Source organism: Strix aluco, chromosome 3 (assembly GCF_031877795.1).
Source record: "Strix aluco isolate bStrAlu1 chromosome 3, bStrAlu1.hap1, whole genome shotgun sequence".
NCBI lineage: Eukaryota > Metazoa > Chordata > Aves > Strigiformes > Strigidae > Strix > Strix aluco.
In genome coordinates, this window is record NC_133933.1 from 3,454,992 (window position 1) to 3,481,476 (window position 26,485).

General features: G+C 45.1%; 1 long non-coding RNA gene across 1 annotated transcript in view; it reads left to right on the top strand.

Moving 5' to 3' along the window:
* Positions 1–21,083, top strand: part of LOC141920445 (uncharacterized) — a 168,675-nt gene extending 147,592 nt beyond the window's left edge. Inside the window, exon 3 of the long non-coding RNA XR_012622343.1 lies at positions 20,982–21,083. This is a non-coding gene — a long non-coding RNA (uncharacterized LOC141920445). The remainder of the gene's footprint in view (positions 1–20,981) is intronic.
* The last annotated feature ends 5,402 nt before the right edge of the window (positions 21,084–26,485 follow it).

Genomic DNA, 26,485 nt, shown 5'->3' on the forward strand with positions numbered 1-26,485 from the left:
TTTGTTTCTCTTTTAATTGTGAGCCCCTCAAGTAAGGGGCAGCCTTTTGCATAATGGGGCACCCACAAGCCACAGTCTTAGGAGTCTTTTGATGCCACTGTAGTAGAAAAAATTATCTTTGTGCAATTCGTCATCCTAACTTTGCTAGGGAAAACTCGGCACGCCTATTATGAGTTTTGTTATGAAAGATTCCTTGGTGGGAGCTACAAGAACAACTGGCAGGCACTGGGATCACTGGCAATTCTGGTTTTTTAGGTCTTCCTCAATGAATTTTTCTGCAAGATATTAATTGCGTCAAAAACTACCAAAAAAAAAAGAGATTAATTTTGTCTCAAATAACAGGTATTGTGCAATCTGAAACAAAATATGTAATCTATTAGTTTTTTAAACTTTTAAATTTATTTATTTCAAAAAATAAAGTGAATTTATAAGTAAAACAGCTTTCTGAATGGAGAAATTCAGACTTTTCTCCGGAAATATCTAAATTAAATATTTAAATAAAAATGAGCATCTGTATATTAGATTTAGCATCAAAATGTAACAGCTGTTAACTTTAGGTTTTAGTTTTGCCTACTTTGGTGACAGAGTTTGAGAAAGTCAGCAGCATAAAAATCATTTTAGTTTTTTTGAGACCTGAAAGCTTTCCCTGCTTCTGTTCCTGAATGAACTTCTTGTGGAACTCTAAGGAGTAGGTTGAGTTTATAGTCAGTTGTCATTTAAGCTACAGGGTTAGAAATGAGAATTAATCCGAACGGCTGTTCAAATAACTCATTTGTTTCCTTTCTGAAATGTCTGTTTCTGTAGATCCAGCTTCAGTTTTCTCACCCCATGCTGCCCATTGCTTGTGAAGATTGCTAGGAAGAATAATGATTAATGTAATTGGTTTGTTATTGTGGCTGTCACTGTCATGGCTGGAGGGTCAGATGCATATTTGACAATGAAAGTCCAGATTTTCAGTAATGATTGGTGAGTCTAGGTACTTGGTTTTTTCACTGTCTTGTCTTTGGGTATGTGAAAGAAGCTCAAAGCATTAAGCCTTAATTTTTTAAGGTGCCTGAGAAAAGTTGCAGGCAGGACTGTTTCCTGTTCTACTTTATGCCTTTGAGGGTGCAAGAAAGTTGCATCAAAAGGGAAAACAGCAAAAAATGAAACAGGGAAGCATGGTTGCATTATCATTCTGAAGAAGCATTTTTATGCAAATGCATGTAACAGTTAAAATAAAGCTCATGTTATGTTGCCTTTGACTTTTGTAACTGTTGGGGTGTGACAGGATTTAAACTTTTCATGGCATGCCAAAAATATTTCTTAACATAAAGTTACTTTGACTAGCTAATGTAATTATGTCCATTACTCACAGGGATTCCACTTTGTCCTGTACTTTGTCTTATTAATGTATTTACTGCTAGCGGGAGCTGGGGCCAGTGTTGATACCAGCATTCAGATGTTTCTTGCTGCTGCTGTTCACTCCCAAAGAGTCTGCCGGAGGTTTTGTGGGAGAGGAGGATAGGCATCTGGCTCACTTGAGGGCTGGGAATGACAGGAGCTTCCAGGGTGGGGTAAAGATGGAGGAAGAGGTAGGATTGGAGGTGGCGGCTGCTGCAGAGCTGAGGCAAAGGCTGGGAGAATGGTGCTGGGTGAAACCCCTGTGGAGCCATGAGCTGTGTCCCCAGCTGGAAGGAGCCCTGTGGATAAAATGAATCAATGCTGGCTGGGGCTGCTGGGCTGGCTTGAGCGGGGAGCAGCTTTGTGCTGGTCCTCAGGCATAAAGGTTATGGTGGGGTCTCGAACTGGTGCTGGGGTAAGCTTATGTTTGGCAGCAGTGGGCTCCTCTGCCTGGATTTGGGTTAGAATTTGGTTGTTTGGCTGATTTCATTGAGGATTGGGTTGTATAGCACTGGCTGGGATTTTTAAAGACACTTAGCTAAACATCCTTTAACTTGCAAGAAGGCAAAGTTATTTCTCCCCATTGGTCCCCATAACTTCCGAGGGACCTATTTTTGCTGTCCTCTCAAGGCAGAGCCCAGATGTCCAAGATACACATCCCCTGTGAGCACAGACCATGTGGGTGCAGCTCTCCCTGCCCTCCTGGGCAGGGGTATGGGCAGATGCGGAGGCCTAGAGCTGCAAGTTGATTTAATCTGTACCTGCCTCTGTAACTACGCCTGGCTTCCTCTGACCCAAATTACCTAACTCAGCTGGTATTTCCTTCCTCATATTCCTTCCCTTACATCTACGCATCTCACCTGCTATAGTTTAACTGGCTGCAGTGGGGGAGTTGGGGAAACTGTGTGCTAACGCTGTGCCCACCTCTGCCCTTCTCCCTGCCTGGCTTAGAGAGACACTGTGTAAATGGAATTTTTAACATCAAAAGTTTCAATTACAGCAGGAAATGTCAGGCCGACAGAGTGCGACTGTTCCAGGTTTCCCATAAGGAATACTCCCACCCCTACTATTTACCCATATGGAAAAAACAACCTCCGATGGTATTTTTTTAAGTTCTCAGGTAAACGGAGCTGAATGGTATCATCACATACACGGCAGGCTTTCTACAGGAGATGAAAAAGTGTAAATCATAGCACAGGGTCCAGAGCCTTTACAGTGCCTTTTTCATGAAACAAAATCCCGGGATACAGGCTAAGTGGGATGGGGGCTTTTGAGAGGCAGCTTAACCTCTAGCAAGTTAGCAGTCTTGGGGAAAGAGGAACAGAATGGAAATGTTGATCTCAGAGCTGGAGATCGTATGGAAAGCAGCATACAGAGTGACACGTACACATAACGCTGCAGAAGGTGGGTTACAGGAGAGCCTTGCTGGGGTGCTTTCTAGGGGATGTGAGTTAGTGCAATGACCAGCAGAGCTGTGCACCTTCAAGAAGAGCCTGTCTCTCTCTTCTTGGTACTGTCTCTGAAGTAGCTGAGATAGGAATAAGGTCTTCTCTTCACCTTCTCTTCTAGAGGCTGAACGAATCTAATTCTTGCAGCCTCTCCTTGGTCATCATGAGCTCCAGCTCCTGATCATCTGGGTTGCTCTCTCAATTCATCCAGAAAATGTATCCCCAAAATGTCTTGCACGTCACTAGGCAGTATCAAGCTCAGCTTTTATTGGAAGAAATATAAGACTTTTACCATGGTCTCAGAGATCTCCAGTGGTCTTGGGACTTGCTTCATACTACAGACCCACCACTGAGATGGATGATACAGCCACTTAATTCACTACTAATCCTGCAGGGACTCCCATCATTTGCCTCAAGCAGGAACAGGTCATGCTTTTAATGACAGTGTTCAACCTGTGGGATTGTCTTGGACGTACTGGTTCCTGAAATCGCAACTGGGGCTTCCAAAAAAGCCTGGAGAACTTCAGTGGTCAAATTAAATCAGTAAATGTGGTAAGCAATTTGGCACTTAAGTCACCTGGCTCTTCAGGATAATTCAGTGTATCCCAAAATCAGGCTCAGTCAGCATATTGTCCAGCAGAAGAGTTGTTGCTGTTGAGTTTTCAGAAGTGTTTAAGTTCTGCAGCCTGCTCAGCAAACTGCTTCCTCATGCGAAGTGTCTCTCTTCATGTGCTGTATGTATAGGTTGGCACTTATTTACAGGAGGGAAGTTTTGCGTGAGGTCAGTTGGTAATGTCACAGGAAATGTCCTCGTGTTTCTCTGCAGAACAGCCCAAGATCACAGCACAATACGTTTTGCAGACATGGTGGTACAGTGCTTCTGGTTAGGGCAAGTGGGAACACAAGAATTTAATTTAATAGAAAACAGTGAGGTTTTGAAATGTGTTTTTATTCCATAGGAAGATGAAAGCAAGGCCTCTTGAAATGTTTCATGAAATGAAAATGAAAGGGAAGGAGAACTTCTTAAAAATAGCTATTAGCTTGCTGGTTAAGGAATTCACTTGGGCAGAGGGAGCTGTGCATTGAACTTGCTGCCCTCTATCACACAGAGCAGGAATTTTTACCTACAATCCCATGTGTGAGCCTGGGTGGGAGCAAAGAGAGCTCTGTCCTCAGCAGGAATCAGGGCCGTTTGGGATGGGTTGTATTTGCAGCGCTACTTGGGGAGATGGAAAGGGAACAGCACTGCGTGTCAGCAAACAGATCCAGCCAGGGGTTTGTTCATAGGCACTATCCTCAGCAGCTCAGCTCAGCTCTGGCTCACATGGCACTGAGAGGACCCTCTAATAAACAGAGGAGCAGGCTGAAGAGCATGAGATAGGGTGGAAGAAGGCATCCTCTGAAATTTTTATCTCCAAATACAAGTTCAATAGATATCAAGGGTCTTTTTTTTCTTCTTCTTTTTTTTTTTTTTTTTTTTTTGAGAAGCTTATTAGCTATGGAAAAAAATGTAGTACTATTCCCCATGATGTAAATCTGTATAGACTTAAATTGATGGGAGAAATTTGCAACTTGTGTAAACAGGCATTGCTCTTTGAAGTCAGTGGAATCACACCAAATTATATCATCTAAGGGTATAACCCATCATTTTTAATGGTATCATTCTTCCATATAAGAAAAGGCAAGGAAATGGGGGTACGTGAGGGAGAAAATGAAGAAAAAAACACAGCACAGGATTTACAAAATCCTGTCCATCACTTTTCTCAGCCTCTGCATGGAAAACATCTGCATGTTACAAAACACTTTGATGTCTGCCATACAAACTCTGGGCTCTCCTATCCGCTGAATGGTACATTCACAGGGCATTGCTTCTCTGATGTCAGCTGCCCTCGCTGGGAATAGGCAAGCCGAATATTGCTCTGAGCAGCTGAACATACACCACCTGCTGATTCCAGTGAGTTCATTCCGCTTGTCTGCAAATATAAAATATTGAAAGGGTCACAATTATTGTTCCTTTGGAGATATTAAAGTTTAGAAGCTGCCTCTAATGACTGATGTGTAGTAGTAGAGCGTGATCTTTCCATGGAAAGTTGATGGCTACTACAAGATAAACCTTGTGTGGGTAAAATAAATAATGTCGTTCTCTTAGGAGCCAATGCATGATGTTTGGTTAACCAGTGGTGCCAAATCCAATGGGAATATACCTGTAATTATACCAGGGAACCATGTAGCTTTCTAAGTTCAGAAATCTGCTGGGTGAAATGCTGACTGGTAATGCAGGAGACCAGCAGAGATGTTTGCAAAGGTCCCTATTGGGGCTTTATGTCTACATGTAAGAACTTGGCTAACCAGTTCTGCTTCAAGCCTTTGTGCTAGAGCAGCACCGCCTGTGCACACGTGGCGGTCTTCATGTTCGTGTTGCTTACTGGAGGTGTAGGAACAGCAGCAGGTCCTAGGGTCAGTCATAAAAGGCAGCTTAGAACAAGGCAAAATAGGTGGGCAAGGAGCAAAGGATGCACACACGGCCCGTTGTGTGTGTAAAACAACTGCACTTTTAATTTGTTACAGCAGCTCAGCATCTGACCGCTCACTTGGGATGGGATTCCTCCGGCTGTACGTGGACATGTATAGCTGATCTAGAGCTGAATGGTCTTTGCAGCTGTCAGGGAGTGATACTGATCTCATCCTAAGGGGGATATCTGCTGTAGGCCAGGTGATCTACTCCCCAGAAGTGCCTACTCACTCCATTAACTCTGACGGGAGGTAAATGTGGCTGAGCAGATGTAGATACCAACATTGCTGAGAGTTAGGTGAGAAAAAACGCATCCTTTGCTGCAAGGCAAGTGGTGATCAGGCTGGCTCCTAGGGAAACACAGCAGGTCAATGAGTGAAGGGTCACTCAGACATACCTGCTTGAAGCCGTGCCGACCTCTTTCCAGTCTAGCCCAGTAAGTAACAGAATTGTGCATTTGGAGGACTGGTCCTGAAATACTCAGTTACCTTTTGCCAGCCGCCAAGCTAGTGCCAGGTGTGACATTGTTTCGAGGTTGTGTTTGGAGACAGTTGTGTTGGAAAAGGCAAAGACAGCCTCTCGGTTGGGCTGGAAGTGGTCAGCATTGGAGAATTTGTGAAAAATCCTTTTCGCTGATCCCTGCCAAACCCCCATCCCTCCAGTGGAGCCAAATTTAGCAATGACATCAGTGACGATGTGCATTAAGTGTCATTAAAGCAACAGAGCTAGCACTAGGGATGGACTTGTCCCAGAGGGACAATGTTTCCCTTTGATCTGCTCTGCAGATCCTTTGCCCTCGATGTGTGGATCTGTACACCTCGCTTCTTCCACACACTGACATCAGTGGAAACTCCACGTTTAGACAGGTGCAAAATATGCGGTACTTAGATGCGTTGCAGCGATAAGGGCTCTGAACTGCTAATCATGGAGGAAAATTCCCTGTCCTGCTCCTACCCTGCTGTTTGAATTTGTGTTACCTAGCAGGAGGGGATGATTCTGTGATGCGTCCTCTTCTGAGATCACTGAGTTTTCTGTATGGTGAGACTCGCCATACCGATATGACTCATTTAAAGAGTTCAATTAGTAATTTATGAAACAAATTAGCAAGATATTAAAGGCCTAGCGCAATGACGTGCTTCTGAAGTGATCTGATGAAGGACTTATAATGCAAACTATCGTATCAGATGGGCTAATAATAAAGCAAAGTGGTTCATTCAAAAGAAAATAGTCATTCTGAGGTTACCATCCTCGGCCATAAATACGGCACTGTAGCAGAGCTGGCACTGTTTGATGTCAGTGAGCAAAGGCGAAGGGTTTTTTTATGGGAATGGCAATAGCTTGTAGGTTGCAATTAGGGATGTATGAGGCAGGGTCACTATTTTTGTGTAACTGAAATTCTGCAGAACTCTTAAGGCTGTATCTGTACTGCAGTTGGGCCAGAGGATCCCAGTGCAAGTTGCTGTGGCTGAGCTAGCTTTAAATTCCAGATTTTGGGTGCCAGATGTGCTTATATTATCAGACAAAGGAATGCCCCCATTATCCAGCCGGTATGCCCACTGCTCTTTGCAAACCCTTCGGCCCACACTGAGAGCCCTCCTCAGCCTGAGTTTGGAGAGGGGCAATGGAGATATAGGAGGGGAGGAGAAAGTGCAGTTGATGCCCTGATACACGTGGCCAAAGCTTTCCTTCCTTCAGGTTGCCTGATGTAGACATGGGTGCAATCTAGTGTGCACTTCAGTCCAAGACATTCCTCCATAAACGTCCTGAGCTCAGCTCTTCTTCAGTGCAATATTGAGACTTTGAGCCCAAGCAGCAGCCAGGCTAGCAGCCAGAAATGTGGACAGAAAGCAGGTAAGTCACAGTGTTGGGCACACTTGAACTGTTTTGAATCCCACTTATTACACAGTGATGTAGAAATAGCCTTGGATTATATTTTAGAACTGTTTAGCCCTGACCCACATCCCAGTGAAGTCAATGAGATGTTTGCCAGTGACTTAAATGGGCTCTGGAACAGGCCTGCAATGTTACTAGTGCCTTCAAATACTTCCTTCACCTGTAGGATGAAAGTCCTTCTCCTGAGTCAATGGGCCTCCTTACTTCTTCCCCCCCTCTCAGTTTCCATGGGCCCCTAGCATGGGAAACTCAGCCTTATTCATCTTTGTATTTCCATCTCTCTGAATCAGGCAGGTTCTGGGTATGTTCCACATAGAAGCCTGTTATCTTTTCAAATGGCAAAAAAGAGGGGATTTTTCCATAGTCACATAGTTTTTCCACAGAAATGTATTCATGAGAGTTAAACTTGCCCAAACTATGTTAATGTATGTGGTTGGCTTCTGTGCCAATTTTCATTGTGAATAAGACGCAAAATAAAAGGGCTCTTGTGTCTCCCTTTCCTCCTCCCTGAATCCCTCCCATAATTTTTGAGTTCATAAGCCCATTTTGTATGCGAATCAGATCAGGAGAGGAAAGGCAGGGGGATTACTTTTTCTTTTAAATTGTGCCTTTGCTTTAAACTACTGTGATAGACACATGAAAGTTAGGACTGAACCGAGAAGAGGTTAACACAATGGGGCTGGATCTTATAGTTGGTGTTAACTGGGATAACTCCATTTGTCCTGAGTGAATCTTGCTGATTTACACCAAAGGAGGACACAGCCTTGGCTCATTAGGGGCTCTGTTCATTGCTGCATTGTTATTCTAAGGTATTTTCATCTGACAAGAGAAACGGTGTCTCTTTTTAATACAGATGTTAGGACTTCAGCTTGACAGTCTCCTTCCAGAGCGTGCACCGTGGGTTACCACAGCACACACAAAACATCAGTTGAGTTTAAGCAGCTCTGTTAGCCAGATGGCTATGAAACATTCATAATAGAAGCTGTAGCTATTATGAGCCATTTCTCTTTGGTGCATGTCCTGACAAGCTGCTGTTATTAAGTTTCAGTGTATTTCTGTTAATGTTACCTACCTATTTTCATTCCTGTATGCTGTCACACGGAGCTGGTTGGCGTGGTCTTGGGAACTGGGCTTCAAGGCTCCTCCCTGTGAAAGTTGCCAGCTCATTTATTTGTTTCTTTCCAGTGGTTCAAGCTGGTGCGTTATTCAGAAACTTCTGAAAGAGTGGGGTTGGGTAAACCTCTGATTCAGTTAAGTTGAAAGCACCCTTGAAGTCCTCCTCCACATCTTGCCCTCCTGTGGCTCTGAAATAGGCTTGATGAGGCTAATTTGGAGCTCGTTTCTGAGGAATCATCAGTGTTTCTGTTGGAAATGTCCCTCAACTTGAAGGTCCCTGTCCCTTGTTGCAGAACCGTGATACTTTTAGTTTGGGTCCTGACTCTCCCTGGTCTTTGTTTCTCAGTCTTAGAGGACAGAAGCGCAGGAGGAGAGGGGGCAAACACAACATGAGTTGTGAGGTGTGAAAGTCAGGTGGCAAGAAGCTCACTTATATTTTAACCTTACCCGAGCGTTACTCTGCAGGGGCAGTGGTCGCTGGTCCAAATTATGTTCTCCTGATGACTGCTCAGTTTTGCAAAGCCCGTTAACTTGCAAATGGTGGCAAGGACATGGGAGTCTCAAGGGAGCTCTGAGTTCTCACTGCTTTTGATCCTGCCAGTGTTGTCTCCCTGTGTTTAGCAATAGCAAGAGCTGTGGTGCAGGAGCTACTCTAGGCTGTTGGCCGGTGGTATAACCCTTCTGGGATGGGTTGCATTAGATGAGGTGGTTTGACTGGTAGCTGTAGGCTCTCCTCAGCCCACCTTTGCCCTGTCGAAAAGCTGCTGATGCTGCTGTAGTTACACAAGAGTCTGCCCACAGCCAACAGTGTAGACCATGAGCTGTCGTCTCTATGGATGGAGCACACTTCTACATGCCTGGGCTGAAAGGCCAGCGACAGCAATGTGCTAAGTGGTTACATGCAGCCGGAAATACTTGGTATCTAAGTGTCGTTCCTGACAAGACATTCCGTTTTTGGAGGTAATGTATACTATGTAAGATTAACAGATGGACTAAGAAAACTCTTTGTAGAACATACTTTCAGCAAACCAGTTCAGTTGGTTTGTCGGTTTACAGCGCTTATATGAGCCGCCTGCATACTGAGACCTGTTTCTTTTTTATATGATAGTAGTCACGTTAGCATCCAAAAAAGTGTAATCTTGAGTTTGGCTTTAGAAACCCTGAGATTTTAGCATGGAGAACTGGGCGAAAGTTGCCTTCTTGTTTTTGCATCAGAAGCACTCAAGTCCTTGCATTCACAGAGGATAAAAAGTGACTTTAAATCAGAGATGAGGTTCTTAGGTATGAAAATTATTTTAGTGGAAAGTCGCTATACATAGCACTACTCACTATAAAATTGTGGGAGTTGGCAATTCTGGAGAAATTGGTTGAATCTGGTATTTGAAGAAATTATTCACAATACAAGGAGAGCCTTTTGTTCATGTGCAGTGGAATATGTAGCAGACAGATCTAAATTACTCTTCACAAATGTTTTGTTACAGTGGTGGGTGCAAGACCCTTACAGGATGGATGCCACAAAAATAAGAGGATACCCACAAGCTCTTTGGCCAGAGCAGCCTCCTGCAGTGTCCCCAGAATCCCTCTGTGACTTGACCACATGAGCCAAGGTGCAGTCCCTGCCTGAATGGCAAGATCTCCTTTTGACAGATCTTGGTGGCTCTCATGTCGGCTGCTGCTTTTTGGAGAGGAAGAGAGAGGAGAGAATGCACAGAGGTTGTTTTGTAATGGATAGCCGGAGATATTTCCATCCCAGTTGCAATCTGCTTAGGTGGACCCATCTTCTCCTTTCGCAGCCTGTGAAAAGAAACAAAATGTCTGACAGGCAACAACTAGATTATTTCAAAAACTCCCTGCTCTCCTTTCAGGGAAATGCTTTTTGCCATGATACAAGCCTACCCAGTCGTGCAGACTTTCTTCCCTTGGCCTTGGCTCTATCTCCACTGTTCCTGTCCTTTCTTGGGATGAGGCTTTCTTTCACATCTCAGATGTTTATACCAAGGGCAGCCAGGTATTCATCCCAAGGAACCAGTGTCTGGGGTTCCAACCAGACCCTGAGTTGTGCCCAGGAGAATGGCCCAGGGGATGTGCTCACCCATCCACCTCTGAGTGTTCAGGAGCTACGGCAAGGCTTCGGGTGGCGTGTTTACTGTACATTTTCCAGCTGCAAGAGGAGAAGGGTTTTCTTTGCAGTTGTATGTAAATTGTTGTGGAAATGGAGAGTAATAATGTTCTTGTTTCAAGAATTGTCACGAATGCTTGGTTTTGAGGCCAACCATTCAGCTCCTGTTATCTCTAGGAATCAAGATGTTTATCTGACTAAATGGTTGCAGTGTGTCTCAGGTATTTGAAGGTGGTTCTTCCTATTTGTGGGAAAAATTAAAAAAAAAAAAAAAAAAAATCAATCTTTGTTTCCCAAACTATCAAAAGCTTATTAGCCTCAGGCAGATCTTTTTATCTGCAAGGAATAAAGCAGATATGTCCAGATCCTCAGCCAGTATAAATCAGTTTAATGCCCTTGGCCCATTATTTTTTCTCATGCAGTTTCTCTCAAGTGGGATTCAGGCTATGTTTAAGCATCTCCTTGTCTTCATGTGTCCAGTTTGAAGCTTAGCAGAACAACCATTAACACCAGCTGTTGGAGAGCTTGCACCGGCTGCCACCCTGGTCTCCAGTGCCTACAGAGTTGATGGAGTGAGGTTGTGAGCCCTTTGTCAAGCAGCCAAGCAAGACAATTGCTTTGAAGGGTCAGTGGAGAAATGTGAGCTCAAAAGGTGAAGGAGAATGTAGTGGAGCTGAGTTCAGGTGACCCCAGATAGCAGCAGCATGCATATGTGTGCCTCTCAGTTCATTGCAAGGCTGATGCAGTTTTATCTGATGTTCAGGCAGAACTTCACCCAGCAGCGGGTGCCCTGGGGGGCTGCTGAGGGTTTAGGCTTCCTGGCTTCCCTGCTTCCTGGCTGAATTGAATGGTGCTCTGGCAAAGTGGAGTATGTCTCCAGAAAATCTGGTTGCCAAGTGAAATTGGCAGTGGTTTCCTCCCAGAATAAATCCTACAACTTCCACTTGCAAATTGGTTAGATTGACTAAGGGACATAGAGCTGAAAATTATAATGTTCATAGAGACGCAGAGACTCTTCTGCCAAGATTCATGTCAAGAAGAGGATAAGAGCAGTAAAGGAGGATGGCTCCAACTCTTCTGGGGTTATTGGCAGAGCAGGGCTGTCTTCCCCTCCTGAGGGGACAGCAGTGGTAGCACCAGGTGAGGAGGTGAGGATGGGGTGCCCCAGGGCCATAGGTACAGCGAGTGCTGGCAGCCCTGCCAGCGCTCCGGGGTGCCCAGGAGGAAACCTGCCTGAATCACCCCAAATCCCTCTGGCAGCTCCCAGCCCCGCAGTGTCCCCCTGTGTCTCCCCCGAGCAGGACCCTTCCTTAAAGCCAGGGCAAACCCTCATGGATCCACAGGTGATTTCTTTGGGGATGGGAGTATCAAATCAAAGCAGATTGGCCCTTCTGGCTGAGAAGGTCAGGTTACTGCAGTTCTCCTCTTTCTCTTTTTCCTTTTTTTTTATTTTAAGGGCGTGGTATATTTTGTAAGTTTTATGTTTATCAAGAAGTTGATTGTGTAAATAAAATTGCGGCCTTGTGTGCCAAATAGCTGGGTTATGATTTCCTGGAGGAGAGCCAAGGCGGTGTGTGGGAGCATGCCAGTGTTAATATGTTCACTTTGCTAAGAAATACGGCATGTGTGAAGCAGCAGCTAGGGAGGACGCTCCTCCAGCCGTGGTGCTGGTTAACCCTTCCCTGGCTCCATCGTCTCCACGCCTCTGCTGGCCTTCCCCCAGCAGTGGTTCACAAATAATTTGTGCGTTCCCTGGCAGAAGGGGCTGAGGCTCTCATGGGCTTGCCTGGAGCCTGGCCAAATCAACATGGGACTTCACGAGGCTCGGGTTCCCACCCCCATTCCCCTCCCGTGGCGGGAGCCTGGTGTTTTCTTCAGCCGGCGTGTGAAGGCTGCGACGCACAAACCTCAAAGGGGCCTCTCAGAGAGGCCAGGTCAGGCACGTGCCTGGGGATGCCAGGGCAGGGAAAAAGGCCTTGGGCTAAATGAGAATAAACTCCCCGACTGTAATGACTTTATTCCCTATTTACTACTAAGTGCTATCCAAAGTTTACCCTGTTTCTATCCTGCAGAGCCAGCCAGAGGTTTTCTCCAGTGGCTGTTCGAATAGCAGCTGAATCACTGAATAACTTGAGAGTATTTTCTGCACGGGATGGTGCTGCAGAGGGGAAGCCTCATGTCACTGAAGGCAACGGGAGGATCACTACCAGGCTTTAACAGCACCAGCATTATGCTTGGGTTGATTGCTTTGTTACTTTTTCCCTACAAATCATGCAGTCCCTGTCTCAGAGCAGCTCGTACGTCCTTCCACTCATCCTTAGGTCATTACATTCTGGAAGTATTTAAAACAAATGAATGCAGAAAATGTAACCTCTCACTTTCCACCAAAAAGGAAGTAATGAGTCGGCTACTTCTGCAGACAAAGCAAAAGTCCTGAGGATGCATGAAAGGACTTCATTTTGCCAAACAGCAGGGAGTAGAGTTAGCTGTGTTACAGTGGGGAGGGGATGGGGAGCCTGTGTGCGCAGGGAATTCTTGCAACTCAGACAAAAATAGTGACTTCCATTATTTACCTACCTAAGCCGGAAACCTGCTTGCATTTCAGGCATTTATTGTAATTCCTCACATAGCTGGGGATGATAAGCCCCGCTAACTAGTCATTGCATGCTGACTGAAAATGATAGTTAATGTACACCGTCTACCCAAACAACTTTCTTCTTTAACCCTTTCAAACTTGCTAGGTTTGGTGGGTTTTTTTTCAGATAATGTTGCTGCTGATCAGCCTCACCTCAACCCTCCATCTTCATAAAATTGAGTTTAGTGGAACTCTTTGATCGCAGTCTAATCTATATGGGAGACTTCTCAGAGCAGTTCACACGTCTAAGATACAATGACAGTTATGGCTCAAATTTCAAAGGAATCAAAGGGAGCCATTTGGCCGACTTCCACTAAATGTCACTGAAATTTGGATGCATAACTCCTATGTGTTCCTTGAGTAGGCTGGATGCTGTGGTTTGAGCCTATTAATGATCCTGAGCTGTAGCCTGTTGCAGTCGGCGGAATTCTTTTCTTTGTGCACTATTTTGTATTATCTAGGCCCCAATGCCGAGGAGGTGAAAGGGCTTTGCTCTTGGGGGAGCGTATGGGAGAGGAAGCGCTCACCTAAGGGTTGGAGTTTAGGCAAGGGAAGCTTACCTTTTCCATCTGTGCTCATGCATGTATCCGTGTCTTCCTGCAGCCATCCTGTCTCACTGCGGCCCTCGTGGCTTCGCCGTGTGCAGGAGGATGCTTGGCTGTCCTAGGCACCCCGTCCCCCGTGGGCTGTCCTCTCGGTGGCGTGTGGCATGTGCTGCCTGGGCTGGTGTGCCTGTGGGCTTTGTATGGCACGCTGAGCTCTAGACCTGAGGTCACCGCTGAAATGCCTGATGGAAACATTTACTAATTTCAATTCGTGGGGGAAGAAAGAGTTTGCAGTTGGGCTCCTGCCCAAAGCTATTTGCACCAGGATGGTGCATCACATGACTCCCAGCAGGCTGTTGTTCTGGGGATTTGGCAACGTCAAAGGTACAAGGTGCACACTGATGTTTGGTACCAATGTTATATAAATGCTCCTTGCGCAAGCCTAGCAGCTGATTTTACAAGACATGGGGAAAGACGCATCTTTTTCCAAGGGCAGGATTTAGCCCTAACTGCAATATCTTCCCAGCCATGATACAATAACAATACTTAGCAGGCATGTAGTTCTTAACATCATCAAAGCGATGTACAAGCAGCAACTAATTAATCCTCACAACACCCCTGTGAGGCAAGTATTACTATCCCCATTTCACAGATGGGGATGATGTGACTTGGGAAGGTCAAGTGACTTGTCCAGAGCTAAACAGTCTGCAATAGAGCTCATTAGTTCCTGGCTCACAGCCACTGCTCAATGTACTTGCCCAGCCTATTACTGTATTTAGTTATGCAAATCCCCATGGAAATTAGAAGCCCAAAGCAACCCACAGATCTGAACATGGTGCCTGAGATCTAAATGCTGGATCCATTTTGTTTGAAATTGGTTCCAGAGGCCTTGCAGTAATTTCACTGGATTTTGGATGGCAATGTTAAAAAACAGAGTGATTGTCATGCCTGGTAGTCTCCAGGAAAACTGGAGGTCGTGAAGATGTGTGTTGGTGGCTGTCCAGCTTTACCATTGTTTGCACAGACTGTTTTGAGGCCGCCAAATAGTGCCAAGCTAGACAAGGTGTCACTGAGATCAGTAAAACGTCAAAGAAAAGTTCACCCTCCGTTCCTGCAGGTGTATTGCAAGCAGTGAATGGAGGTCACTCTGCCTAGTCCCTGGAAGACACTTTGGCCATAAGGTTAAAGCTGGCTGAAGAGCCAATCCAGGAAAGCCAGCTCGCTGCAGTGAACTGGGGTCTAATTCAGGCATAAAGGTTTTTTTTCAGTATTGGCAAGCTTTGCTCAAAAGCTGATGTTGTCCATGCAAACTGGCACTATTTTGATGATTCAGAAAATAAGCCAAGCCCTGTTTGGCTTGCACAACCACAGCTCTTCCGGAAATTGCCAGGGATTTTGCGTGTGCAAGGAAAGGAAAAGATATTCACCATGTAACGTTGGATCAGGACTTGTTCTTGGCTCCATATTTCATGGACTGACAAGTGCACTGCTAGATTTCATGAAGGTGTCATCATGCCACTGAAAGTTATTTACAGTAAGTCACCCTCCAGGAACTGGGTCACAACTTTTTCTTTCATGAGACTTGGCAGCGATCTCAAGGTTTACTAGAAGCTGAAGAGAGGATGCCTATGTGCAACGCCAAAACCAACTTAGATGCAAGGGGAACTGGGCTCTGCGCCACTGATCGGTGCATGGCATGTCGGGCTCCGAAGGCGATGGGATGGGACTTCGCTGCTCTGCAGCTCCAGCGGTTGCTGCTTGTTGCCTTTTGCACTCTGAACAGGTGTAAATGACTACCCAGAGGCAAAGCACGGCAGAATCGGGGCCAGATCTGCAGCTAGTGTCAGCTAGTGCCTCGGCTTCAATGGGGCTGCATCAATTTGCCTTAGGAAAGGGTGTAATGTGGGAAAGAGAGATAAGGGAACTCATGTTCTAGCACCCTATATCCTATATAATTGCTTAAATAAGAGCACAGCCCAAAACGGGTTTGCCAGATGCTGGGGTGGTGCAGAATCAATCCTGTGTTTTACGGGCAGGTTTATACACTCCAGTGGAGGAAGTCTGTGGCCGGAATGGGCTCACTTGGGCAGCGCATCTTGGGTACTGGCTGTCGGGAAGGACGTGGTCGTATAGATCTTGACACAGAGCCCATATAGGAGGCTTTACATTCTGGTTGCTGGGCTGTGCTTGGGCCGTGCCTCCATATCTCCTCTGCTCCTATGACCCATGGTAGTTGGAGTGAAGCCAGCACAGGTCTGTGGGCTGGAGCAACAATCATACCTTTGTTTTGCCGGGCAGATGAATAGATAGATAACAGCGAGTTAATGGATGGCAGCCCCTTCCCCCCACAGATGTCAGTCCTATCACTCACCTCCTCTCCCAGCAAAACGAGGCCTCGGGGACAGAGAAACAGTGCAAAGATTAAAACTAACCCGTTGCTTTGGAACTCCTCAGCGAAAGGGGCTGATAAGAGAGGGCTGAGATCAGGAATCAGATTTCAGGGGTAACAAATGAATAACCAGAAAACGGAAGGATGCCGAAAGGGTTATCAGAAGAGAGCGAGATGGTGAGCACGTCCCAACAGCTTCTCTTCTGAAAAAAAAGAGGAAAGGTGTTTCTCTCGTAGCAGCTACAGACACAAAGAGCTGTTCAGACCACTTTGCACCCACCAAGACCCTGCAAAGACAAAAGAGCATCCCAGAGCTCTGGTGGAGGTTTGTAAGCTGTTAGTCAAGGACTGTTTCCGTGCTGGCAGATTCCCGGGAGCTGTAAGCCCCACTGTTTTGTGCTCTCACCGGGAAGCGATCAGCACTGGAAAGACTCAGGGAGTAGACAGGGCTCATGCGGCAGGCTCTGGCTCAGGCTGGGCAATGTGGTTTTAATTTAGGAGCTCTTCTCTCAAAAGTCTCCATAAAAGCAGCCTAAATATAAAAGCCCATGTTCTTACAGTGTAGAAGCATTGGGAAGACTATCCCCACCTCTAGAGAGGAGTAAGATTCAGCAGCGGAGGCTTCACAAAAGCCCTGCAAAGGTAAAGTTCACACCTCTGTGGACCTCACAGAGGTCCCCACACAAAAAAGTTATTGGAGCCACTGTGTAATCCAAGTAGCATATTTCCCCTGCTGACACATGGGCCTTTCATATATTCCTTGCACAGGGCAGATTATCAAGAGTCAGCAGTACAGTGGGAGAGAGGCATCAGGGAGCTTTTCCTTTTTTTGGGATGGTGAGGAAGGGGAAACCCACTCGATATCTGTCACCCCAGTGGAGATTGCAGGGGGTTGTTTAACTTGGAGGAGGAAGGCAGACAGCCATGTAAGGTTACTCCGGCAAGTGCACGCTTAGCAGGTTTCTGCCCATTATCTGGGTGATCTGGACAAAACTATGAAAGAGGCTAAAAACAGGCACAGAGGATCCTGGGACCTTGTCCCTCCTGCCTGGCATAGGGTGACCTGGGCTGGTTTTGACTTTTGTCTTTAAAAATAAAGGTAAGCCTGAGGAAAGGGAGGCGGAGAGATCTGCCTCTGAGAATTTGTTTTCCCATTGCCAGTGAGTGAGCCTGTCTACTTACTCACTTGGGCCCGTAGTAGTTAATACAATTTTCTTGATAATAATAGTTTGGGGGCTCTGAAAAGGCAGCAGGTGGGAGCCAGATAAACCAGTTGTGAAAGTAAACATTGACAACTCCTCAGATGGCCCCTGCCATCTCCAGCAAGGCTGTGACAGCCTTGGCTGTGGGGCTGGAGACCTGTCCCCAGCTGCTCTCAGGGCCACAGAGCTCCCTTGAGGCAACACCAGAGCAATATCGTCATCGTCAGCCTCAACGGGTGTCCTTTAGCCACCCACCTGAGTGGTGAATAGGCTACGATTACGGTGTTTTCCTTCTTTTGAAAATCTGGATTTGGAGCCCACATTGGTCCCCTGGTTTTGCACCTTCAGCATTGCTGTTTGCGAGTGTCTCTGCGCAAGGCCCCAAGGCTAACTGGGGTCGTTGCAAGGACAGGGCTCTTAAAAGCTCTACTGGGTACCAGGAGACTTGGGGAAGAGTTGGACTATTAGGCAATTTTCCTGACAGCTACTCTAAGAACCATTTTTAGGCCTGTCTTACATGAAAAATTGCCTTGATACAATTTTTTTGTTAGGAAATAATTCTGTATTATTTTTTTTACCACTGGTTATAGTGGGACAAGTCCTCATGTGAATGCAGTTATTTTGGTGTCAAAGTGACTTATACCATACAACTTTTCTTTCTGATGAGAGCTGTAGTGCTTTCACTATTCTAATATGCTCCAAGATGCACTACCTTTGTATGTAGATGAGATGTTAATGACAGAGACTTCACTGCATCTTGGTGAGGGCGAGCAGGAAGGTAATTATAGTATTGCTTTTTATTGTTCTTATATGATGCTACTGTGGCTATTTTCCACACAGCTGTGGCTCCCAACCTGCCCAGTCTTACTTTCCCTTGCGGTGTGGATTTTGGATCCATAGATTCCGGGATGCATGGCAAGATATCACAGAATGGCTCATTTTCCCCTGCGCCATGGCCATACAGGTGCAGAGGCAGACCTGTGCTTGCAGATATTGTCTGTGCGTGAAGCCAGGGGTACTGTCCAGTTTTCTTTTCATAGTTGGTTTTCTAGAACCAAGGAAGGGCCTGACCCCAAACCTAGATTCTTAAAGCAGCAGATTTTTAAGGATACTTGAAACCTGAAGCTGGCTTTCACCCCAAACCCTGTGAGCAGTGTTTGCACTTAGCATAAATCAGATCTGTCCTATACAATCAGAAATCATGCAATAACTTTCAACTGTCCTGTACAAGCATCTTCCCTTTGCAGAATACAACCACCATGAACCTGACACTTCTCTGGAAAGATCTGGAAGCTCTGGAAGAGCTGACCTCAGTGTGTTTTTTTGGTGGGCTCTGTGGGTTTGCTGGCTGTGTGGCAGTGCTGGCTGAGCCTCGCAGGTGGGCTCAGCTGTGTGGGGACCTTTCCTCACCATCAGAGGAACTGTGCTTCTAGGAATCCCAAACTAGCAGATCGATTCCTCAAGTCCTTTCAGATGAGATTTCCAAGCAGGGAAATCAAGGGTAGAAAACGAGATGTGCAACAGCTTTTCTTAGACTGTGTGTTAATCCTCCCCAGTAGTTCTTGACAAGTTCTGCAAAATGCCTTCATAAAAGACATTTTCCCTGAGGTCAGAGTATTCTTGCAACCTGAAGAAGCAGAAATCTCAAGAGCTCAGTAGGTCCTACAAGGCATTTCCCACCTGATTGAGTAATAACAGAAACATTTAAACAATATAAAAAAGAAATAACCTTTAGGGTTTCAGCCCATGTCCAGCAAAGATACCATCAGGGATCTTACACCTGAACAATCCTTATGATTGCATGTTTAGATCTTCTGTTATTCCTCAGGGAGATAACAAGAGATAATAGTACACATCCCATGAAGTAACTGGTAGGGCTATCAAACTTCTTGTCTCACCACCTCTGTGATGCTGGGTCACAAATCCTTTTGTTGTATGCATGTAGAAGAACTAACATGTTGAAACCTGTTAGCACTACAATGACATTATTATTGGTATTACTCCTATTAACACCGCTACTGCTACTAATATGTTAATGAGTCATATCATTAATAGATTAAGAACGAATTATGTACTGAGGTAATATGTGTTACACTTTGATTTCAAGTGAAGGCCATTTGCAAATGTCATGCATGCCTTACTGTGGGGATGTATTTCCCTGCTTAGGAACTCCGATGCTAGAGAAACATTTGGCATTGCTCCTGTTTTCCTAGAAGTTTTCCACAGAATTGCTGTTTGTTAAATGGTGCTACTTATTTTGCTCTTGTTTTCATTCATGAAATAAGAAAGGACCTAATTCTATATTTTTTGAGGCCCAGAATTTCCCATTAGTTTTGAAAAGAACAAGGAAAAAAAGAAAAAATATAGGGCCAGTCCTCAAATGTGCTCTTTGAGGTAATAGGTAAGAGACAGGGAAACATGCCTCTTTCTGAGTCCTGCAATTTCAGGGAAAATTCCCAGAGAACCTCTTTTAGCACGGTAATATCCGTAGTCTACCTACTGTGGCCTGAACAATGCTTCAGCAGCATGCGTCGCGCAAAGGAATATTCCTCAGTGTCAACAGACAATATTTGATTTATATTTGTGGGTTTGAAATTTGATGCTATGATTTAATTTTTGGAGGAACTGTGTTCCCTTCCAGGGAAAATTCTTGTTTAAGAAAGAAAGAAAGAAAGAAAGGAAAGGGGGTGGGGGAAGAGAAAAAAGAAAAGAGCGAGAACGATAGAGGTTACGATAGTATTACGTTACCGATTGGATAAACTGACAAAACAGCCTACTGTGACTCGGAGAGTTTAATTTTGTACCTTTTGGCAACTTCTTAAAGCAGAAAATGAGAGCAGTACTGTCAACAGGGCTTTTGATATTTCTTGGTGTTTATACTAGAGATGAAAGTGCATTCTGAATTAGGGTGGAAGGCAGCGGGCCAGATTCTGACTTTGGCGACAAGAGGTGATAAACGCTGCAGATCTACCCCCCTGTAACAGTGGGTAGGAAACGGTTCTCCTGTTGCACAAGATGTTGTGAGATTTCAAGTTCTTTCCATTCTGCTTGAAAGACAGGATCCGTAAAGAGTTTGTTTTTTTTCTTATTACCTCAATAAACCAGTAGATATCCAAGTCACTCGCTTGGCATATGGGAGAACCGGCGTCATGTTCCTGCTCTTTCTGGTTCAGTGTTCTGGCCTCTGGGCTGCAGAATTGGTCTCGCTGTTACCAGCAAATATTTTATGACTTACATCCAATATGAAATGACTCCTACAGGAAAGCAACATCCAAGAATGGCCTTTTGCCTGGGGGTTAAGGTATCCCTCTTGGATTTAGGAGATCCAAGTTCAGCTCCCTGATCTGTATCAGGCCTTCAAATGTACATCTTCTGTGCTCCAGCTGAATGCTGAAACCATTGGCTGCTCTGGGCAGGTTTGTTTATGTGTGTTTTGACCAGAAGTTTCCTCATGGACCAGAGAAACCTTTTCCCAGTGGAAGTTTTGCTGAAGCTGATATGTATAAACAACCAAAAAACATGTTGGGGGGAATGACAAACCATCAGAACCAGTTCTCTGAACAAATACAGTTTAAGACATATGTTTGCCAGCAATTCAAATCAGTCTCTGTGCCACTGTGTCCTTTTGCTAAGATTTAATGGAAAGAACTATAAATTGTGGTTATGATTAGCCAGCAAGAAAGGTATCTGTCAGGCAAGTTCTGCCACCCTTACTCATGTGCAGTATTTAATTTCACAGGTTGTCTCGGCTATTTTGTTGGACCATCCCTGTAAGGCCGCTCTGCCCTGCTCCTCTCTGCCTCCAGCAGTGCTATTAAGGGAAGGAGGGAGTTGTGAATTCCCGCAGTCTTTGGTAAGGTACAACTTCCTTCCTTGCTCGCAACTAATGAGAAAGGCTTCACCTCTTCTCCAAACCTTCTTGCCTGTTTATTTATAGAGGCCAGTATCCAGACAGTATGGGTAATGCTTCAAACCAGACTTGGACCTGGGATGTAGGCTGGTCCAGCTCAGCTGCACAGTAGAGTTTTTGTTGGGTGGAGGCATCTTAGTGTCCTGCTTGGGACATAATATCTTGCCTCTAAATAAATGGTCTGCCCTGCAGGGTAAGGTGATTCTCAACATGAGTGAGGCTGGTGGAACTAGGCTTATAAAAATATCTGAGCAGTGGAAGAAAATAACTGCTGTTTTCCAAGAAGATGCATTTTTCTATTTTAATTTTTTAAGGCTGTGATAAAATAAATGTTGTCTATGATGTAAAGCTGAAGGGTTGACCAGAACTTCCTTTGTGGTTAAGCTCTTTTTTTATTGATTGATTTTAAGTCCTCTAAATTTGTCAGGCTCACAAGTGTAGCGGTGACTTAAGTTATAAGAGAATGTTTGTGTCTTTAAGGAAAAATACAGCGACCCCTCCTCCCCCTTGCCCTTCTCAAACTTGCAAGGAAACCTACGCTTGGCCAGAATATTTTTTCTCCCTCAGTGGAAAATGTTGATTAAATATTCAGAAAAAATAGCAATTAAAACCCCCAGACTCCTAAATCCCAAGAATCTTTAATGGGAAACTGCTGAATATGGAATAGTTGCATAATTTTGGCTGAAAATGCACATTGGCATTTTTTTGGTAGAAGCTCAAAACTTTAAGAGAAATGTCTTGAAAAAAATCACTTTTCTGTTGATAAAAAGATATTTTTTCAAGCTTTTCTATGCAAGCTGTTCTGCAGTTGAGTTGGTTGAGCAAAGTCTTAGCTGCATGGCTCTGAAAGGCACGTGAGTGACTTTCCATACTGATTTTTTATTCCTGAGCCAGAAATTGTTTCAGTTCAGCTTTGTGGTCATTCTTCACACCAGGACAGACATCAGGGTTTGGGCTGAGTTCATTTGAGTGGTCAAGTCCAGTCTTGTCACACCATACTGCTGCTGCTGCTGTCAGCCCCTCAGGGTCTGGCATCAAGCTCTCTCTCTGCACTTTTGGGGCACATCTTTGCTTAGCTGGTTTTACTGGGGTAAACCTCTTCCTCTTGTTGCTCCCCACTGGCATATATTGCTTTACTGCTGACTTGGGTTTGTTCTACAAACTGTTGTGTGTGGAGGTACAAAATACGAAATGACCAGGTGAGGTGACCAGGTTATGGCAAGTCAATGACCTGAACAGCAGAGCTCAGCTGAACTCTGGGTAGTGAGGTCACAAAGTACTCAGTCCTCAAATGACACAAAAATTACTCATCTTCCTTCAAAATCCATGCCTACTTATGTAGCTAGCTTTTGACTGCAGAAATATATGGAATCTGGATGTATGAAGTGAATTCCAGGGAAGACAAAACCAAGCAATATGAACATGGAAGAGCTTTGCAAATCCATGTAAAACCTGTACTGTTTCTCTTAGTCCCTGGGCATGTTGACTGCTTCTCTAGCACATACAAGTACTCGGTGGTTCTCAGGGTTTTCTGACCCTCTCCCATCTGATTGGGTCTTGCTTCTGGTTGAAGATTTAGAGAAGAGCTGGATATTGGCAATCTGCAAGACTGGAAACAGAAAAGGTGGAGCCATGTTTGATATCAGTTGAGTTGATTTACACCATTTGGGATGCGGACTTCTCTGCTTTGTTTTCCCTCAAGGAAAAGAGATACAGAGAAGTTAAAGGAGCTCCTGTGCATGATTGCACAGTCAGTCAGCAGAATCAGCCATGTAGGTTGCCTGTGGGGGTGTTTCTTCATGTTGGCTTACTTCAGCTGTTGCTGAGGTCAGTTTTTCCAGTGATCTCTATTATGGGAGCTGAGGTTGGCCATTCCTTATCCACATCCCCGTTGGCGAGGGGCCCTTACGATGGCCAGGAGTACAGTTCCAGAGTAAATTAGATGCTCACAAGGTACACAAGGTGTTTTCAGTGGCACTAGGGAAAGCAGTTAACAGAAGGGGAAGAGATCTCTTTCCACAGACCTTTGTTTTAAAGGGTATTTTGGGGTGTGAGTTAACCTTTCCTTGAGTCTCTTGCCAGCAGGTGGGAACCTTTTTAAGTTGTCCTTTTTCTGAGAAGGGCTGAATCGTCCGCCCTAAAGCATCCCTTAATGCAATTAAAACCAGCAGTACTGCTTCTCCAACACTGGGGCCTCCGATACTGGGAGGGGAAGCGGTGGCTCTTCTTTGAAGTCCCACCTACGTGAACATCAGTGGCAGGACTTCAAAGGGAAGCTGCTATTTCCTGTTGGAGCTCAGCCCTGGTGCTCAGCACTGCTAACAAAGCAGTCGGACTGGTTGTAAAGGCACTGATCCAGCAGAGAACTTAAGCACATGCTTAAGTCCCTCAGGACTTAACCGCATGCTCTGCTGGGTTGGGACTCAGCTCGTCTGGAGACTGGACTGACGGTCAGGGTTACGTCTTCCAGGTCAAATTTTCAAGGGGAAGAGCCAGGTTAAAAAGCCTTTCATATCAAAAATGGCATGATGGTTGCTGCAACACTGGGCTCACCATTCATAACCCAATGACTTGGGGCACCTGTGCAGCAGCAGGAGGTGGAAATACCACAAGCAATACTAGTGAATTTAGCAAACAACCTGGAGACAGACAACAGGCTGCAGTAACTATCAGCAAATGCTTATAAACCATGAATTCAGAGCTAGCCTAAACCAGCATTGTTGAGTTCACCTCAGAGGAGCTGGCCAGGTGAGGATCTGGCCCAATAAATAGAGTTGTAAAGATGGGAGTCTATTTGCAAACAGGTAAGAAATGCTAAAGGCACAGTCACTCAGCCCCACCTTTTGCTGAGTAATATTTTATTTTAGTCTTAGTTCCTCTGCTGTCTGTGGAGCTACTTGCAGACTAACGGACAGCAGAATTGGGATGTAATTTTCTAGCAAGCATTATTTAGGTAATTCATGTAATTTGCACCAACTTACTCTCTCAGTTTTTGTCCTCAGGCTACAGACAGACCTTGTGGTCGTGATCTGCAGCTGATGCACAGGTACCACATGGCTAGCCCTGTTCTCAGCATCACGTCATCCCCTCTTCAGTAGCACTGCAGCATGGGAGCTTCTCCCTCATCGCAACCTACACGATGGTCTCACGTGTAGCAATTAAAAGAGGTCTTGGAGATGTTCCATGATGGCAGCACGGGTGTTTGCAATTGGAAAGGCTGCTCTGCTCTTCTTTGTGGAACAGATGTGTCAGATTGAACCTGGTACTTTTGTAGGCTGTGGGTATAAACAGGTCACAAAGCCCGAGGAACCCGTAGTTTCCAGGTCCTGCTCCCTGAGGTCCTCCTGTACTCGGTGTAGCACAGCCTGCCAAACCCGATAGTAGGCTGCAGTTTTCCTCCACCTCGCTGTTCTCCCTGTAGGGGAACCCATTGCCTAGTTGCTAATCCCCCATCCCAAGAAAGTGAACCGAGAACAGTGTATTTCCTGGAGATTGTCATCTGAGACAAACTGGAAACATCTTCATTTGGATTATGAAAATACCTATGAAACTGTTAGGACACTGGTTTTGGATATCACCAGCAGACATCTGCCCAGCCATTCACGTTCCCAGAAGAAACTTCTGACATATCTTCACTGTGTGGATGAGCACTGCATAGTTAGTGCTGACCAAAGCAGCAAGATTTACTCAATTCTGTGCTGACCTGCTCTCCTATGTGCCCACAGTCCTGTGGCACTGCCCAGAGAAAGTAAGGCCCCCGCATCTCCGCTTCTTGGTTCAGGTGTAGGATGCTAGTACAGGGCTAATGTTACTGTTAGCGTTGCGTGATATGTCCTTGGCAGACTCCTTGTGGGCTCAGGTTGGTGTCTCCACTCTGTGATTTTGTGTGAAGGTCTGGTTAGGAAGTGCCCACACACAAAGAGCAGACACGCTTTTCTTTGGCTGGGTAGGTTGGATGGGGCAGTCATTGACAAACAGCAGCGTGACTCATTGCTCACGCCTGAATGCTCTGCAAGGGGTTTTTGTTCCTGAAAGTGAGTGTGGTCGCTTCACCTGAGAGTGAAGCTGGCGACCTCAGAAACTTGAAAAAGATCAAACTTGGCTTTTCTGCACCTTGAAAATTTGCAAGAAGCAGCTGATGCGATTTCTTGGGAAGGAAGCCTGGTGGTGTGACTGAGACATGGGACTAGCGTGGAAGAAAACTGTTCAGCTCTTGGTTCTGACACAGGTGTCTTGGGTGGCCTTCAGCAGTTCATTCACTCTCTTTTTTCTTTGGTCTCCCACCTGTAAATTAGGCTAATAACTCCTTACCCGTCTGGCTATTAGCCAGCAAGTTCTTCAGGTAAGGGGTATATCTCACTGCGTGTTGTATAGGTACTAGGTTTGCTCTTGAGCAGGATTCTCCTGCAAAATGAAGAAGTAACATTAATAACCAGTTGAGACAGGATGGGTTTTTGGAAGGATTTCTTCCAAAGGCTCTTTGGATTCAAAGAAGGTGCATTTTGTTAATCTTCTTCATTTGTGTGGTTTCTACCCATGGGTTAGTACTGAAAGGGTTTTATCCGATTCAGGGTGTACATGCAAATATTTCTATTTGAATAATACTGGAGAATAAATTTAGAAATGTTTAAAGAGGATATGAATACCTCAATCTGCTAGGTGGAAAAATTACTACTTCTTGTGGGTAACCCAACCTGTTTAAGTTGCTAAAAACATACCTGACTTAAAAAAAAAGAGAAGAAGGAATAGCTGAAAAGAGAGCTTTTTAAAAAAACAACTCTCTTCAGATTTCTAGTTTAATATTTCAGTATGCAACAGTATTTTCATAACTGCAGCTTTTTTGGGCAGAGGTGGGGGAAATTAGAATATATTAAAGAACTCTGGAAACCACTTTCTATTTGTAAAACATGTTGTGTGTGTATCGTAACACCTACAGTACTTGTAGCTCTGCCAGGTTGTGCATTGACTGCCAGAATTTTCCTCGCTAAATGACATTATACTACTTTGTGGGTATTGAAAACAAATATTTTGAGGGGAGGGAGCATTCTCATCCACAAAACCTTCATCGTGCTTGCAATATTCAGTCATAGCATTTTATTTGAAGGCTGCTGCGTTTTTCAGCTGCTTACCATAAATCAAAGGATAGGTTTGATGAATGTCTGTGTGCTCTCCAACTGTTCATTGGTATGTATTTTTTGCAATACAGCAGCCCCTAGGGGCTCTGAAGGAGATGAGGGCCTTGGGAAGCCAGGCACCGTATGAACATGTAGTAGAGGACAATAGTGAAAATTGAAAAATATGGTGGTTATCTTCAGAAGTGCAGCCCCAGAGCA